Source organism: Acomys russatus, chromosome 8 (assembly GCF_903995435.1).
Source record: "Acomys russatus chromosome 8, mAcoRus1.1, whole genome shotgun sequence".
Classification (NCBI taxonomy): domain Eukaryota; kingdom Metazoa; phylum Chordata; class Mammalia; order Rodentia; family Muridae; genus Acomys; species Acomys russatus.
The window spans coordinates 26,444,761-26,462,354 of NC_067144.1; the positions used below are offsets into that span (position 1 = coordinate 26,444,761).

The following is a 17,594-nucleotide window of genomic DNA, read 5'->3' on the forward strand; positions in this document are numbered from 1 at the left end:
AGACAACTGAGGAATGGGATGAGTCTAATTAAAAGTACCTTGATCAAGGACAAGAAATCTTCTGCTCATGGAATATTAGGATTCACAGCAATTGCACCGGTTACGTTTATAGCAACTGTGACCAAATACCTGACAGAACAGCTTAGAGGAGGAAAACTGATGTGGACTCACTGTTTTAGAGGTTTGAGTCCAGAGTCACTTAGGACTGTGGACACAGGTTAGTTGCAAGATGTGGAAAAGGAGAGTGGTCCCAAGAGAGGAGAGTGACTGACCATGGAAACAGAAAGAAACAGGATGGTGGCTCTCTGCTAACCTTTTCCTATCTACATTTTATTGTCTTTTGGACCCTAGGCAATGGGATGGTGCCACCTACACCACTGGTCTTTCTCTTCAGTTTACCCTTTCCTGCCGTACCCACGCTGGCTTGCCTCACCAGTCTCTTACATGCTTCTAAACCCATTACCAAGACATCATAGAGATTGGTCTGGATTTGAGTGGGTTCCTGAGCCTTCCATTATGCTGAACATCTGTTTTTCCTGTGTCAGCACTGACCCTCCTCCCCACATCCACTTGTGCATTTCAAACAGAACTAGCAATTATAGTCCCTCACCTCGTACCCATGAAGTGCCCAAAGTTAATTTTTGTGTGTTGTTTAGAGGTCACTTCTTATTTATCTAATACTATTCACCCAACAGTCCCCTCCCTCATGATCTCTAGTGCCAATCTGCTGTCTTATCATATTGCCAATTATGTAGGAGTCTGTTTCTGGGCTTTTTTCTTTCTTTCTTCTTCTGTAAATGTAATGAGTATATTACACCATATAGATATATTTTTTCCTCCCCCATTCATTACTCTTCTCCAGCATCACATTCTTGAGTCAAGTCTATTACATCCTAATTCTGTGAAGTTTTCTTGGAAACTGCTTATGGTTTTGGTATGACTCTTCCATTTACAACAAAGCTTTGAGTAGAACAAAGAACAGGCATGGCAAGGAGACTCTGAGTACAGAGCAAAGCAGGCTAAGCATCTGCAACTCCAGTGAAGAAATATTATAAAAGGCTTTAGACTTCTACCACATTGTGGGTTTGGTGCTTCCAGGCAAATTTTATATAAAGTTTCCAGGGGCAGAAGGACTTATTTTACATCTGGGGTGCATGTGTGTTTACAAGTGTCCTCCTTAAGTTGCTTTGAATATGACTCGTCTAACCTTAATCATTTGCATATTGTCCTGACAAATTTTGCTGTCTATTTCAATCTTATGCCACTAGGAAATGATTTTTATTTTCATATTTTTTATTGCTGTTAATGTGCTTTTGTTCTGAGCAAGCTTGTGTGTAGGAAAGCAGTGACTGCTCACAAACGGCTAAAAATATTAACTGATGTATATCACATCCAGGGCTGTAAGTTCCGTAAAGGAACTTCTAAATACCACCTCAAGTTGACAGTAAGAGTAGCTATCCCAGGGGAAAATTAGTGTTAGGCAAAACTGGGTCTATGGATTCAAGACGTTCTCAAGCCTTTCATTATGTTGGGCATATATTACTTTTATCCTGTGTTTCCTTTGAATACTGATCAGTGAGGTTGTCTCCATTCTCTCTTGGATGTAAACATTTTATAATTTGATATTCTATAGCATTCATTTTTCACATTATTGAGACTGTACTTTACCTAGTGGCACCATTATTATGTTACATAGTATCTATAATCATGACATATAGGGCATTATATGTTATATATTGCATATATTTAGTGCCTTCATTAGAATCTAAGTCCCTTGACAGCAGAAACTGACTTACTTTTGAATTCAATATAGTGATAAGTTCAGTGTATTCTGATTATTTCCAACTTTTTTGGAGGGAGGTTATTTTATATATTCCCATGTAGTATATGCTGCACACATGTATAGCATAGTAATTTGTTACTTTTCTTCTAATAAGCAGAGAAGTCTGGAGAAAAATCCCAAATTCACTTAGTTTCTGTATTTTGCTCCATTAAAATTTAGTGTAGAATATATTTAATGTTTTGAATGAATGAACTGGAAAGAGGCAAACAGATTGTGAATAGATGACTAAGATATCTTTTTATAAAAATCTTTTTCTGGGCAACCACTAGTCTTTTTATTTTTGATCAATTTTGCTGTCTTAACCTTGTATTGACCTTTTTGACACATGATTTAAAAACGTTTATTTAACTCATGTATTTATTTTTGTGTTTCTGTGGGTATACAGTGCAAGTGTAGAGGCCAGAGGACAACTTGGGGCTATTGTCTCTCTCCGTCTACCAAGTGGGTTATAGTGAATCAAGTTCAGGTCGTCAGTGTTGGCAAAAAGCATCTTCACCCACTACACCCCCATGCCAGCCCACCAAAAACAACTCTTCCCTTGTTAAATGTTAAAAAGAAGAAAACATCTCCTGTGCCACAGTTATGGAGGTCTTGATACAGTTTTGGGATTTTTGCATCTGGGGAAAGTCAAAAGCACAGTAGTCAGAGTAGCCATGCAATGTGAATACCAACACTGGGATATTCCTTAGAGTCAAAAGCATTTTACCAACCTGATTTGGACCTTAAAAAAAATAAAGGTAATAACACACAAGGCCCCAGCTTGCTTGTCGCTGTTATTTGATTTAGTTATGTTACATAGCTGTCTTACACCTCATCACAATCCTCAAGTTTCCAAAACACTGCAAAGTGTCTTTAAAAATGTATAAGAATAGATGAGTTTTAAGTATTTGAAGTAGTCATTTCATCATGGGGTTAACTACTTGAACACTTTTGTTAAATTTTACCTATTTTTTTCATTGACTGTTGTACATGGGCTATTTTCTGTAAAACTTTAAGGTTCATACACAAATTTAAAAACATCTTGGTTTCTACAACGGCAGTTTTTACAGTTAACCTCCTTAACTTATCTTTTAAGCATTTTCTGGATTCTGACAGCAACATCCACAAATCTTCAGGGTGTATTAATGAAGTCAAGGCCTTGTACTTTTCTTATTAGGGCTAGTTTATTTTGCTTATGGTCTGCCAGATTTCTTAGTCAAAGCAAGCATTTGGTGTTCAAAGTATTCAGTATGTGTTAAGGGAGCCTTGGTTAAATCCGGACTTTCTTCAAGTCTACCGGAAGCTATGTATGAAGTCCACAATCTACAACACTATTTTCTGTTTTAGTAACTAGTATTAGTTTCTTTGTATGCCTGGTGTTTCTGACAAATCCCTTTCGTGACAAATTAAGCTCCCTAAAAAGTACTATTTCTTATTTTGGCAGGGATTCTTTTTCTTTGTGGAGCGAAAGCCATTCTTTTTTCCATCTTAGTCCTTTTAAGGAATTCTTTTCAGGAATCTATCCTTGGCTTCAAGCTGGCCTGCGGCCTCACCCCCTTCCTCTTCCACCCCGCCCTTGCCTGACCAGTATTTGTTAGAATTTGGCTCTGGGGAGTACTATGCTGAGTGACAAATGGATGAAGATGAAGGTTTTATTGAAGCATCTGAACTGCATTTAATTTTCCGTGTTGCTTTATTCCTTCTAGCTCCCAGGATATTGAATTTTGTGGGCTCCAGTTGGATCGTCAGTACTTCAGGCGTTTAGTAATAAGAAACATAATCTGCTTTTTCCGGTAGGATAATAAATCCTCATTGATATTATGGGCGGCTCTCTGCAGACTGTTTTACACGGTATTTTCCCGTTAGAAACATACTCTTACTCTTAGCTCTGGCCTTTATGGCTCCCTGGGCCGCAGGTCGCCTCTAGAGCTGCTGTCCCTCCCACCGCCGGGATCCTGCTCGCCTGGACAGCCAGGGCCAGCGACCGCGACACCCCTCCTCCCAGCACTGTGTCCCCTCTCCCCCGGGCCCCCCTTCCTGCCCTCCCCATCCCGGCGCGCCAGACAGCGGGTAACCGCCGCCTCCGCTGGGGCCACCCGGCTCCATAGGCGGCGCGCGGCGGACACCTGCTTCTCACTGGCCGCCGCCGCTGCCCCTCAGCCCGCAGTCGCTGCCACAATTGGCCCCAGGCCGCCGCCCATCATCCTTTAAGCCACTCTCGGAGTCCCGCCTCTATCCTCGGGTCATTTAAGTTTATCACAAATAAATAAATAAAGGAGGAAATAGAAATGCGTAGAAAGTAAAAGCAGTCGGGAGGGGGCGGGGACGTGGACGAGAAGGGGGGGAGGTTAACGGAGGAGTAAACAACCTAACTTGATCGTGTCTATTTTGACCAATCACAGATCACTACAATCCGGTCTGACGGCCTCTCTCGGCCAATAGTTTCCCAGCTCTTGGATCACTGAAGAACGAGAGACGACTGGCCTCTCTTCACAGGGCGCTGGTGGGCGGTAAGTGTTGGGGCCGTGGACCAATAGGATGTTACAATTGTTCTGAGTGACGTTTCCTCTCTCCAATTGGTGCTTGAGATAGCGGATTGGGCGTCTCCTAGGCCAATCAAAGATGACGGAGATGAGGGAAGGGGAAGTTAGGGGCGGGGCCTCGGAGGGGAGGAGGAAGAGTGCATTTTGTTTATGGGCGGCAACCTCACGAGGGCCGTCCAACCCTTATTGGTCAGCTGAGGCTCGGAGTGGCATGAGTTCCGCCCAATAGCAGGCCAAGTTAGAGCTTCGCGGCTTCAGGCGCCCAATGTGGGCCTTCTGCCGAAGAAGTAGGGGCGGGGGGAAGTTTAGGAGTTGAGGAAAGAAGATTAAAGAGCGCGAGGAGGTAACGCCAAAAACTCTAATTTGTTGTGGGGCGGGCGGGAGGGAGGGGTGTGTGCGTGCGGAGCGCGGCCGGGCGTCTGCGAGTCGCCGGGAGTCTGGGGGTGGCGGGCCGCCGAGGAGGGGGCGGGGTGGGGCCGCGGCGCGAGTTCCGAGCCGCTGCCCCGGGGCTTCTGCCCCGCCCCGCGCGCCCTCCCGCCGCCCCTCCTCGTGCCCGCCCGCCCGCTCGGCGGCCTCGCGCGACCCCGCGGGGGAGGGTTCGCGGCCAGCTCGGGCGGGGCGTCCCGTCGCTGCCGTCGCTCCTTAGGTCTCCTCCCCGCGCCTGGAGCCGCGGCTTCCCAGAAGAGGAGTTGAGGGGCACCAGCCGGGGCTCCGGAGCTGTTGGCGGCGCCGGCTCCCGCCCCTCTCCCTCCCTCACCCCCGCCCCCTCTCTCCCTCAGCCCTTCCCGTTCGCTTCCCGCCCGCGCGGAGGACTAGCTTCAGAGAACCCCGGGCCAGGACGGGTGGCCCCGCCTGCCGTGCTCGCACCCGTAGACTTGGCGGCGGGGCGGCGGGGGGGGGGGGGCGGGCTTGGCAAGGGAGGAACCCTGCCCTTCTCTCTGGCCTTCGGGCCACTTGGAAACATTTAGGAAAAAAAAAATGTTAACGCTCTTTCATACCTTGGGACATAAAACAAAACACAACACAAACAACAACAACAACAAAACCCCACCCCACCCCCAAATATTGAGGAGGATGGTTTTGAAGTTCAAACGTGGTCCTCTAATTGTTTTAATTGCGTTTCTCTGTGTGTGGCTCTCAAGGTCCCCTTCAGCCCCTCCCTTTCCTAAGGCTGCAGAAGAGGCAGGAGGCAGGGATTTCGTAAAAGTTGTATTGATAAACACACTTGCACAAGCATATGCTAGGCGCACACACAAACTATAAACATTAGCGAAAAACACAATATGGCGTACAGCTACGCTACCTAGCTCGGTAATCCGATGATCTCTTACTCTGAACCGGGTCAAATGAGGTCGGAAGAAGCAAGACACTTTTCCAGCAGAATTCTGCATGGGATGGGAAGAAATTCGGAAGCCTGCAGGTGTGTAGTACTGTCCTCCGAGTCATTGGCCCAGACTTAGGTTGAACATGTTACTTTTGTAACAGTAAAAAATTGCCTTTACTAATTTTTAAACCACCAAATTTTACTAAAGTGGAATTTTCTCACGCTTTGGCCACGTGGGGTTTTCTGCTGATAAAAATTTTCAGAGCTCACAGTGATTTCAAAGGAGCAGTGTTCTGAGTTACTGCTGCAACTTGTTGCCTTTGAACAATGTAAAATATATAAGTACAGTTTTGTGGCAAATCGTATGAGCTCTGAATTCAAGGGATCAATGACTATTTAAAAACCGCAGAGGACTTATTTGCATTCCTGGCTCAGTTTCGTGTCTCAAGGACCTTTTTCTATATTGTGGTAATAGACCCTACCGTCTGTGCCTATCCGCAAGTGAGTCGACAAGATTGGACTACATTCTGTATTTTTGCCTTACAATTAGGTATGGCTCTATTTCTAGGAAAAGGAGATTAAAAACAAACCAACTAACCAACAAGTCACTGATTCCCAGACACTTGCTCAATGGAATTCTTAGTAACTCATCTGAGCTCATAGAGAGGTAGTAGGTGGTATTTGAGTACCAACGTCTCTTGATCCTCCCAAGAAAAGTTGTAGAATTGCCGAAGAACCACGGTGCTGTAGTGTAAAATTCAGACTGGTTTTGTGATTTCCACTGAACTCCATTTTCAGAGCTTTGAGTTTGAGGACAAATGGTGCGGAAGTAAACAGGTGAGGAGAAGAAAATGGAGTTTTCTTGAAGTGTCTGAGCTGCACAGTGAGCGAGGCAGTCGGGCAGCTTTGGCTTGGCTTTTGGTAGTTGATCAGTGAAGTACAAGCATTTCGGATGGGAAGAGCAGGTGACAGCTACACTGCCCACCAGGCTCCAAAGCAGCAACACCCTTTCCTCATGAACTTCTAATGTTGTTAGGGTAGAGAAAGAAGCTTAAGTATTAAATTGTGTCCGTTTCCCAGAAGCTGTGTTTATATTTATCTGTCTAGGTAGGTGAGCATTTTGGGACTATCATTCCAGCTGGAAAATACAGATACAGATCGTGTGTTTGTTGACTAGGCACAGGAAGGCAGTGTGAGATTAATGCAATGACAGAAAAAGAGGACTTTTTTTTTTTAAACCTGAGGGCTGTGGTGTTTAGGTCCATTAGATATGATGCCCACTTCTTTCCTAGGTGGGAAAGTTTTGAGACATAGAATCCACTCCTGTTGGAAGAATTTGACTCCTTGACATAGGAAGAAGATAAGAGAGAAGCATTTTTAAGTGAATTATTTTTGTGTCATTTGCAGATTTTCAGAAGCCTTTTTTTTTTTTTTTCCAGAAGACGTTTTAAGACAAATTGGACTTCATAGATAAAAGCCTAGACTGAATAACTAGGCCATTTTAGAAGAGCAATGAAAGTTACAAATAAATTCTTTTAAATGATTTATAACAAATTAATTTTAAATAGTTTCAGATATCTTGAGGATAAGTGGTAAGGAATGGCTTGTTTAAAACATTTGGGATATGGAAGTGAACATTTCTTTTCTGAAGTAATGGTGGCTTTGTTACGTGGATGGCAACATCGTCAGCTTGGGGAAGACAGTTCTGGAAATTTGGGATAAAACAGTGAAGCAAAGGGGAAGCTGCTGGTCCCTGTGGTTTTTACATTATTGTGTAATACCCTTTGTATACTCCACATTGCTAAGAGATTTAAAAATAAAATTAAACTTCAAAAATCTAGCAACTTTCTTGTTTTAATTTCAGAATTTCAAAAAATCTTGACAGATAGGGGTTTTTAATTCTTCACGATTTTCATGTCTTTGGAATAAAATACTGCTTTATAATAAAATCTTGTGTCTTCACATTTACTGTAAAATTCCTGTGTAACATTGTCTTGTTAACAAAACTGACTAAAAAAACCCGGCTAAAATACATGTTAATTTTTTGCTTAAGATTTATCTTAGGAATGTACCTGAAAAATTAAGTATCTCAATTTTTTTGCAGTTATAGTTTTAGCAAGGGAAGATGAAAGTTATAACTTACAAGTGACATTAAAGAGGCAGAGAGAAGACTGTTTAAAAAAAGCTTTATTGTTTTTTAACCCTTTCTTTTCAAATTCCAAAATCACTTAGTTGACATGTCTCTGATTTAATAAACCTTTACAATTCAAAAATACTATAGAAAAATTTTAGCATTATTTTAGTCACTTTGTCTATAAGTAGAAAAAACCCTAGGTTGTAACAGAAGGAAACTTGGTGCCTGGTTCAGTGCATATGTGATTGAATTTTAAGTGTGTGGCTTCATGTAGTGAGAGCCTTGCCTTTCTAGACCTTGGTTGATAGCTCTCAATGACAGGTTTTGGTTTTCATTATTATTTCGTTAAGAATCAGGTTTTGTTAGCAGTATATAAATTTATGTGCTGGAGAGATGGCTTAGCTGTTAAAGGCTAGGCTCACAACCAAAAATATATAAATTTATTCCTTATAGGAGATAGCTTTTATTATACAGAGCCCGACCCATTCTCTGATGTTGAAGGCTTGGCTCTTTAGGCCTGTTTTAGATCTGTAAACTAATACTTGTAATAATCAATCCTTTCCAGGACTGCCTTTAGATCACCTTGTGGTTTATATACCTCTGTATAAGAATGGCCTGCATCTGAAGACTGAAGAAAAAATAGAGACCTTCAATATAGTAGAATAGTTTCATCTGATTTTTCTTATAGGAGAATTGATAAAAGAATATTAAAAACTAAGATTTCCTCTTTCTAGTAAGAATGACTGTTTAGTGAGTGTGTATATGTGTAGGTATGCGTTTGCAGATAAACAGTGTAAGAAGAGACTTGTTTGAGTGTTTGATCACCCCAGGCTTGCCCTCTGGTCCTTGACATGGAATGTTTTCAACGCTACCAAGTGATTTTGTTTGACACAGTTTGTTAGTTACCAGAACTTTCTTGTGAGCAACATAGAGAAACACAAGCTAATTAAATCTTTGTAAATTTTATAATACTTTGGACTAAGATGTTATTTTGGAAGTTTTAAAAGCATGATTACCAAGCAGTGCATAAAATGAATGAAAACTAAAATGGGAAGCTCATGGCTGGAGTCTGCATAAGATGTTTGAGTTTCAAAGTGAGATGGCCTTAGTACAAAGGATAGAACCTTGACATGTGTCAAGTTTTTGTGGTAAGAAAATAAGCATGACTAATTGTATTAGAATTTGTATTTGTAAGGTATGTCTAAGCTTGTGTACAGTGCATTTTAAGTCACAATTTGGGGTGTTATTGGCTAGACATAGTAATTTCTTTGCCAGAGATACTAGGCTGTGTGAGGGCTAACCATCTGTCAAGCGATAGAGACAAAGAAAGGTTTTAATATACTAGTCTAAAATCTCTACAAACTTGTTTTGAATTGTATTGTCACTTTGTTTTGGCCTTCATTCTCTCTGTTGAATATGTACTGGGTCAGTCACCCCACTTTGTTTTATGAACAAACCACTCAAGGCCAGATAAGGTTATTGTCACAGCTGATGGGATCTAGAGGCAAGATAAAATATGTTTTGATTTTGCTTTCATGTAATGATCAAAAACTTGCAAGTGGGTTTGCCACCCACTAGCAATTATTGAAATGATTTCACATAGGCCTGCTTTCACCCACCCAGCCTCACTTTGGGTGTCTTCGTTTGTTTCTTTATGGACTGAGCTGTTTGGAAGGAAAAAAAAAAAAAAAGTAGCAATAGGAATCCAGATTGCCTGTTTTAGGTACAATATGGTGTGATGTGAAATTGAAACAGCAGATTGGTGAGAAACTTCAGTTTCAAACAAATATAAACTAGTTTGTTTAGTGAAGTCATACACAAAACAGTCTCTATTGACAGGGCAACATTATTTTTTTTTTCAGTAATTTCTGCATCTTGAGGTTACCTTGGTTCTTTGGGTCAGCAGTCTGTTTCCAAAGCATCATGTAAGGAAGAGATGCCTTAATATTCCTGATTATAATAATATACGTAGATATGGCAGGCCAAGGAATTATTTATAGCAGTGCTAATTATATCAATAAAAATAGCAATATTAATACTGAGTATCAAAATCCATTCTTGACAGTATGAAGTAAACAGAACTATAGTCAAGCAAAGCAGCCAGCCTGTCTTTATTGTCAGCTCATGAATATGGACTTGAGGAAAAAATACACACAGTTTATAGTTGAGTATACTGGCTTAATCTTTTTCCAATTGCTTTTGACTTTTATTTTCAAAGGCAAAATTATTTAACAAAAGACTAAAAATATTAGGATTTTTAGTTTTGAAATTGTTGGTGCCTCTTATCCTGCTCTTATTTGTAAGTTTCTTGAGATTCTTATTTCTACTTCAGTGCTTTTAATATATGATCAGAACTTCATTTTCACTATACCTTTTGGAATACAGATTATCAGTGCACAAGGGGCTATAATGGTTTCTAATAATTGACAAACAAACAAACAAAACAAAAACAAAACAAAAAACCAACTATTATATTTATATCTCCTTCCTTCTTTCCCTCCCTCTCTCCCTCCTTTTATGGTACCTCTATCTTTTTTACTCCCTTTCTCCCTCTATGCCCTCTCCCTTTCTCTCTCCTTTACCCTTTTTCTTGCCCATCTTACTCTTTCTCATGTTCAATACATCTCTGGCATTCTTTAGACATCAGAAATGTCCTTTTCCATGGTTGCTACTTAAGGAAAAGTTCCCCCCCCCCCGTGTGCATACATGTATATAAACTTTGTATATATATGTTTTCATTACTTCTAGTCAGTTTTAGTCTTTTAAACTTATTTTCCTAATATTAGATAATTAGGTAAAAGTCATTAAGTCTAGAAGAGGGGTTTTAGAACATGTTAGTATCTTCATTTTTAATCCCCCCTGTATTAAACTTAATGCTTTTACTTTATTGCATATGGTCAAAAATCTGAATGTAGACTTAGTAGATGCTTCTGTGGACTAGTTGTGTGAATTTGAACATGTCCTATCCTCTGTGGTTTATCTCAATTTAGTGATATTGCTTTCAGACATAGCATACTATAAATGAAGACATAATATAAGTTACTTGTTATTTTTTTATAATTAGAAACAATAAATGTTTTAGTTTGCATACATTTTCCACAAACTCACCCTGGTTCAGGAAGCTTTATTAGTCATAAAATTTTTGTTTGATCCGTTGTATCCAGCACAAGTTCTTTGAATGAGCTACACCTGGTGTGAAAAACCCTGTCTTGGGAAAAAAAATCTGCTAGTCTCCAGGCACAAATATCATTAGAAAACATCTACAGTAATAATAGATGGTAATAATAGAATGAGCTAGGTAAAAGCCATTTTCTAATTTCATACAATATGTCTAGATCAGTAGATTTATATCTTCAAGGAAGAAAGGTGTGTTTGGCTTCTATACCCCTGCTCTACTGTAGATAAAGTTTGAGTAACTATGATCCATCTCCACGCAGATCTTATTTAATTTGTAATTTTTAATTATTGTATTTTATTTTTGAGCCTACATTATGCTCATCCAGGAAAGATCTGTGTTAGACTGTGAAAATATTACAGTGTTATATACCGAAACACATAATTGTGTAATTTTTGTGACATGAATTGATAGGTCATTGTTTAATGATAATCTTGGGGTCTAATGTTCTAGTCAGTTTCTTTAATTGACACACATTTCTTTTGCTAGTACGAATGGTTATGAGAATTTAAAGCTAGTAAGCAGTACCGATTCACAAATGCAAACATAACTTATGGAAATTGATACAGTTCTGATCCTTTCTCTCTGTAGAACCCGTCCACAGCTCCAGTGGTTCCTGGTTACTAATCATGGAACATCTTGTAGTCACTTTAAGTGACACAGTAACTTTTCTAGTATATTAGGTCATGCTAAACTATTGTAGCCTCTCCAAAATCTAGATAATAGAAGTTTCAAGAAAAAAATTTAGATCAACCATCAGGTTCAAAAACTAGTATGTTTCAATGTGTACAAATGATGGGAAAGATAATTACGATTGCGAGAAATGTTGGAAATGTTAACTGAAATTCTTCAAATGTATTAAAGAATTACTGTAGATGTTTTCTAATGATATTTGTGTCTGGAGATTAGCAGATTCCCTGCCCCCCCCCCCCCCGACAAGGTTTTTTGAGCCAAGTATATCCTTGGTTGTCCTGGAATCACTTTGTAGACCAGGCTTGCTTCAAATTCACAGCAATCTACTTGCCTCTGCCTCACCTAGTATTGAGATTACAGGCATGCGCCACCGCACCCAGTTGATTTCTTTTAAAGTGGCAATCACATTGGAAGGAAATTTAAGTTTATATCCTTGTACTAAATTATGTTAATAAAAAGAACCACCATAACAACTGTAGCCCACGTTATTGTTTACTCTGAACTGTGCATAGGTTGTATCAGCATTTCTTTCTAGTTAATTCCACAGTCCCATGAAACAGGCACTTTATTATCCCATTCATAAATATAACCAAGGCTAAAAAAGGGAAACAATATTATTCAAAGCCACATAGTTAGTATATAGCAGATGGGATTTCGAATTCAAATCCCACCTAAGCCATATTCACCAGACCTTTATTGTGAGACCAGTGCTTGACCAAATTGGCACTGGTAACTTTATGAAAAGCATAGTAGGTTGGAGAGGGCTGTGTAGAAGCACATAGGGCAAGACTTGTAAGTAGGAGTAGTAGTTGCTATGGTAGACTCTAGTTTCAAATTTAAAGTCTTTGGTCTAGAATTACAGATGTTCAGAGGGAATTTATCCTCTGTTTTAACAGTGAATGAATTCAGTAGATGCTGTCTGATTTGGTTTTATGCCTAACAATGAAACAATTACACATTAAAGCAAAATTTAGGCCTCACCATAGAAGCAGGGTAAAGGAAAGGTTAAAAACTGTGAGTATTGTGTTGAAAAGGAAAACTAAATCAAACCAGTTTGAGTAACCAAGAACCAGAGGTCAAATATATAAGGCTAAGGCAGAACAGAAATATACATTTAAACTCACAGATCCTACTGATTTCTAATGGTCTTTGTGTTTACTTTTGTTACCTCATCTTTAAAGGTGCTTCAAAAATCACTACCTAGCATTACCATGGGCCACCAAGAATTTGCAATACAAAGATACTTTTTTTTTTTTTTTTGAGAAATGATAAGAATGATTGCCTGGAGTTAGGCAATAAGTTTAATTACATTGTAGAGAAAGACAAGCTAGTGCAATAAGCTGTCTGCTAAAGCACTTATTGAGTATCTATCTTATGTCTCCCAATTTGGAACTGTTTCTGGAGGAATTTCTAAGAGTCTGTTTGGAATCAGTTTTCAAAATACTTGTTAGTTTGCATGAGGTTTTCATGAATATGAGAGGTGAAAGAACTTGATATGTTAATCATATTTAGTTTATTTTGAAATTTAGCTTTTGATCTCTTTCATCTTATGTTCACAGAGTTTTAAACGAGGCTTTGCCAGGCTTATCATGGGATGCAGTCTAGAAGCTTTGTATGTAACTTTAATTTTTCCTTGATGCCATTAGCCAAAGAGAGGCTCAATTTTATTTGATAGTATAATATATATGCTATATACACTTCAAATTACCAGCTTAGATAAAATCAGTGTACATGAGTTTGGATTATTTTGAGTAGTCAATTCCTGTGAGTGAAAAGTAGAATATTTATATTACTTTAAGACAGAGTTTCACTATGTAACCACTGACTGTCTTGAAGCTTGCTATGTAGACAAGCTGCCCTTCACCGCACAGAGTTTTGCCTTAAAATTAATTAAGCTAGCCAAGCCACTTGTATACCCTCTGTTTGTAAGATAGAGCAGACATCCCATGCTTTTCAGGGATGCTTTGCTTGTTCTGCTAAGTCTACACATGTTAAGTTCTATCAGCTGAGTATTAGGGGGTAATGAATTGCTGAACCGTCACTTCTACCATTTTACTTGTCCTTATGATGGTGTTTCAGATGTTTATTCATACTCTGACTTTAGCACATTATGAAATAAAGTACAATAGTAATTCTGTATGGTTCAAATAGTTATATCACTGAAAAGATATGGTGCAGTTAAAATTTATTAACATTCAATTCATGCATGACGGCTTTTCTCTTCAGGTTCATTGTGAATGGTACTCTTGTATTTGTTCTTTTGACATACTGTTGTACCTAGTCTTCTGAATGGCTATGGTATTTGCATTTACCTTTCTTTATATAACAAACTCTCAGAGAAGTAAGTACTTTTGAAAACTTGGGCCCATAGTAAAATTTCTTGTTATGGAAAGAATTTAAGAGCAAAGCAGTACTATGTTGAGGAGGTAGGTCTTTTGAGGTAAAAATCAGTATACAAAATGAACAAGATTCTAGGCTGTTCTTATTTAGATATTCTATGTTACAGTTTCTAAGTTCATTATAAAGCAAACCAAACAGTATAATGCTAAAGATAAATGGACGTTATTTTTCTGTTCTTGGAGGGGTTTTCTCTCTCATTCTCTCATTTATCTTACTGAGCGTTACTGTATAAAAATGGACAGGTCTGGTATAAAGTTAATTTTATGTAATTTGGTATTTCAAGTACAGTTTGACTCCTACGTCATTTCAATTATTTGGGATTCAGTATTTGAGAAAGGTAACATTTAGATTCATGCCACACTGAATTGTACCTTTCAGGACAGATAATGGCACTTTGTTTATCTGGATATTCTTAGTGCTAGTTTGGTACTTGTCACACAGAAGAGACATTGTTGGGCATGACATTTTTACATCTATTTGATAAATGTCTTGCATATTAGCTGTCTATTTCCTTATTTTCAACTAATTCTGGTTCACATTTAATATCATAAAAGTTGGCATTACCTATTATAAACATTCTCTATGCTTTTCCACAGCCAGACATCTTTACACATGCTTATGATCCCTTATCCTTTTAGCTACTTAATGAAATTCTATCATGACAGAAGTTCCAATAAAATTATATTTACTGTGATTCAGAAAAGAAATATATCAGATATATCAGATACCACCATCAATGGCAAAGCAAATCTACTTCGATCAACTCAGGATATTGTGTGGAATAGAGTATACAGAATTACATTACCTACTGATTCAAGGATGAAACCCAAATTTCATATCCTACGTGATTCCTATCTAGATAGGAGGACAATAAGCCAAGGTACCTTCTGCACTTTAGAGATTGCAATTGAGATTTTTGAACACTTTATATGACCTTTTAAATTCTTAAACAGGTAGTGGTCCCAAACTTTCATATAATTAAAAAAAGTTTTTTATTAATTTCACTTTATTGCCTGAGTTATTTAGAATTTGAGTCTAATTAAACACATTATCATTTGTGATATTCAGAGAGCAAAAATACAGTTAATCAAGAACAATATGGAAGGCTATGCCATGTAAACCATGTGGGAGAACACTTGAAGTTGTATAGTAGCTGGCATGCTTTTCGCATATGCAAGACTTGATAGTACATTGGGGAAGTTTATCTGATTGCCCAGAGTTATCATTTGTTTTTCTTCTAACTGAAATCACAGAAAATTGGTTTGAAGTTCTGGTCTAAAGAAAAGAGAATTGTATCCTGGAATAATTAGGAGTCGGATTCCATGTACATTTGCATAGGGTGATTAGTAGCTGTAGTATATTTTGAGAGCATATAGAAAACACATTATTGTTTTTATATACTATATTCAACTCTCTGAGAAAGATGCTGACTTGAGGAAATCTTATAACAATATTCTAACCCACTTCAGATCTATAGACACCATCTCACTCCCTGGCTTCTCTTCATTTCAGGATCTTAAAAGGCACTGGAGAGGTGGCTCAGTGGTTAAACACACTGACTGCTCTTCCAGAGGACTCAGGTTCAAATCCCAGACCCTACAAAATAAAGGTAAATAAATAAAAATCAAACCACCACCACCACCAATGAGAACAACAAGCCCCCCAAACAAACTGACCCGTACGTGGTTTTCTTCCTTTTCATTTTCGATTCTGAGATGCTTTCTTTCTGAATGAAATGGCTGCTGAGATATGGGAACAGCTGACATGCATCTTGGGCAAGGCAACATTATTCTGAAATTTTCCTTCCTTTAGTTGGGCAAACAATAAAAAGAAAAGTGCTCAGGTTACATATCAGAGAGCAGCAGACATTGGAAGGAAAAATTGGCTTTAGAAGCCTCTGGACCCCTGTGGTCATTTGTGTTACTTATCCTAGTCTCCCACAGTAGAGTAGGTGAATGGCGTCTTTTCTGTCCCCAGGTTAGACAGACAGAGATGGAAGAGCAGAGATTGTGCCCCATGTGTCTTGGCAGGAATTGACATAATATCTAATTTTCATCCTTGCAGTACTTCTACCATTTAGGGCACTCCAGCAACCAGCCTTGAGAACCAGCGACTTAGCCAGTAACGTAGCAACAATAGCTATCAGGTTGCAGGATATGGTAACAAGGGCAAGAGGGAGGTCAGGTGGGAAAGTCAGAGTACCCTCTTCAACTTACTGCTTACTGTTGGCAAAAGGAAATGAAACTTGAGTGGAGGCACACGCCTTTAATCCCAGTACTCGGGAGGCAGAGGCAGGCAGATATCTGAGTTTGAGGCAGCCTGGTCTACAGAATGAGTTCCAGGACAGCCAAGGCTACACAGAGAAACCCTGTCTAAAAAAAAAAAAAAGTCATGTAATGAATTTTAGATACTAAGAAATACATCAAACCTCATAGAGAACAAAGATAAAATACAAAAATCTTGAATAAGAATGGATACATTTGAAGGCTATTGAAATATATCTTGTGAGTGATGAGAACTACAAAAGGAAGAATTAGAGCAAATACTGTATAGGTTAATACTAAAGTATTAAGCACGAAAACACTGAACTACTTAGGCTGAGAATGACAAGAATCAGTGTGTGATTTTAAAGGGTGTATTGACCTGTAGTCTTGACTAAAAAATGGACAGCACTTTTAAGGACAGTGTGAGAAAAGTTCTTCATTCCAGATGCAAAGTCATGATGTCTATTGAAGGCATCTAGGAAGTTATGAAACAGAACATATCTCAGGTAAAAGAAGAATTATGCAAACCATAGTAAGAAACACTTTTAAAACCATGAAACCAAGAAAACAGTAAAAAAACCACATTCCAAAGTTGCCTGTTAGGAAGCTTCAGTCTTATCAACTCCTGTTGCTTTAGTTCACTAAGACTGATGAACATTGATAAAAGATATCAATGATATAGATATCAGTTGGCGTAGAGAATGAGAAAGAAACATGGTAACTTAAATTCTAGGACATAAGTAATTTTCATTTAGGTTATTTGAGGCTGTGGAAAAGTATTGGAATATTTTAATTTCATTTAATACTTTATTTTGATAAAGATTGTACAAAAGTTATAGTTATATTATAGTTCAAATTTTTTATAGAAGAATTAAAAATTCTAGTTAAAATATTAACAAATAATACAAGCATCAGATCCAAAGAAGACTAGCATAGGTCTTAGAAGATTTATTTAGGTAGAAATGAAAATATGACTAAATAAAGGGATGTATATATATGTCATGCTAATTGAGTATACTGATAAGTTTAATGTTTTAAAAATAGTATATTGTCATTTATTTTTCATCTTCCTATGAGAGTGGGCTTTAAAACTCTAAGTTGTCCTCTGATAATTACTTTAGTTATATTGTATAAGGTTTTAAATTATTTTTATATTTCCTTTATTGCTAGGTTACTTTTTATATGGAAGTATTTTAAAAAATATGTAGCTCAGTTTTTAGCTGTTAGAAAACTAAAAAG

At 38.5% G+C, this 17,594-nt stretch overlaps 1 protein-coding gene across 5 annotated transcripts in view; it reads left to right on the forward strand.

Moving 5' to 3' along the window:
* The first annotated feature begins 4,594 nt into the window (after positions 1-4,594).
* Zbtb20 (zinc finger and BTB domain containing 20) overlaps positions 4,595-17,594 on the forward strand; it is a 732,891-nt gene continuing 719,891 nt past the window's right edge. For 3 of the 5 annotated variants that reach the window (XM_051149938.1, XM_051149932.1, XM_051149937.1), the window contains exons 1-2: positions 4,595-4,708; positions 15,604-15,700. The gene's annotated coding sequence lies outside the window, so the exon portion shown is untranslated. Of the gene's footprint in view, positions 4,709-15,550; positions 15,701-17,594 lie in introns of those variants that run through there. The other 2 variants (XM_051149933.1, XM_051149934.1) reach the window with 2 other exon arrangements.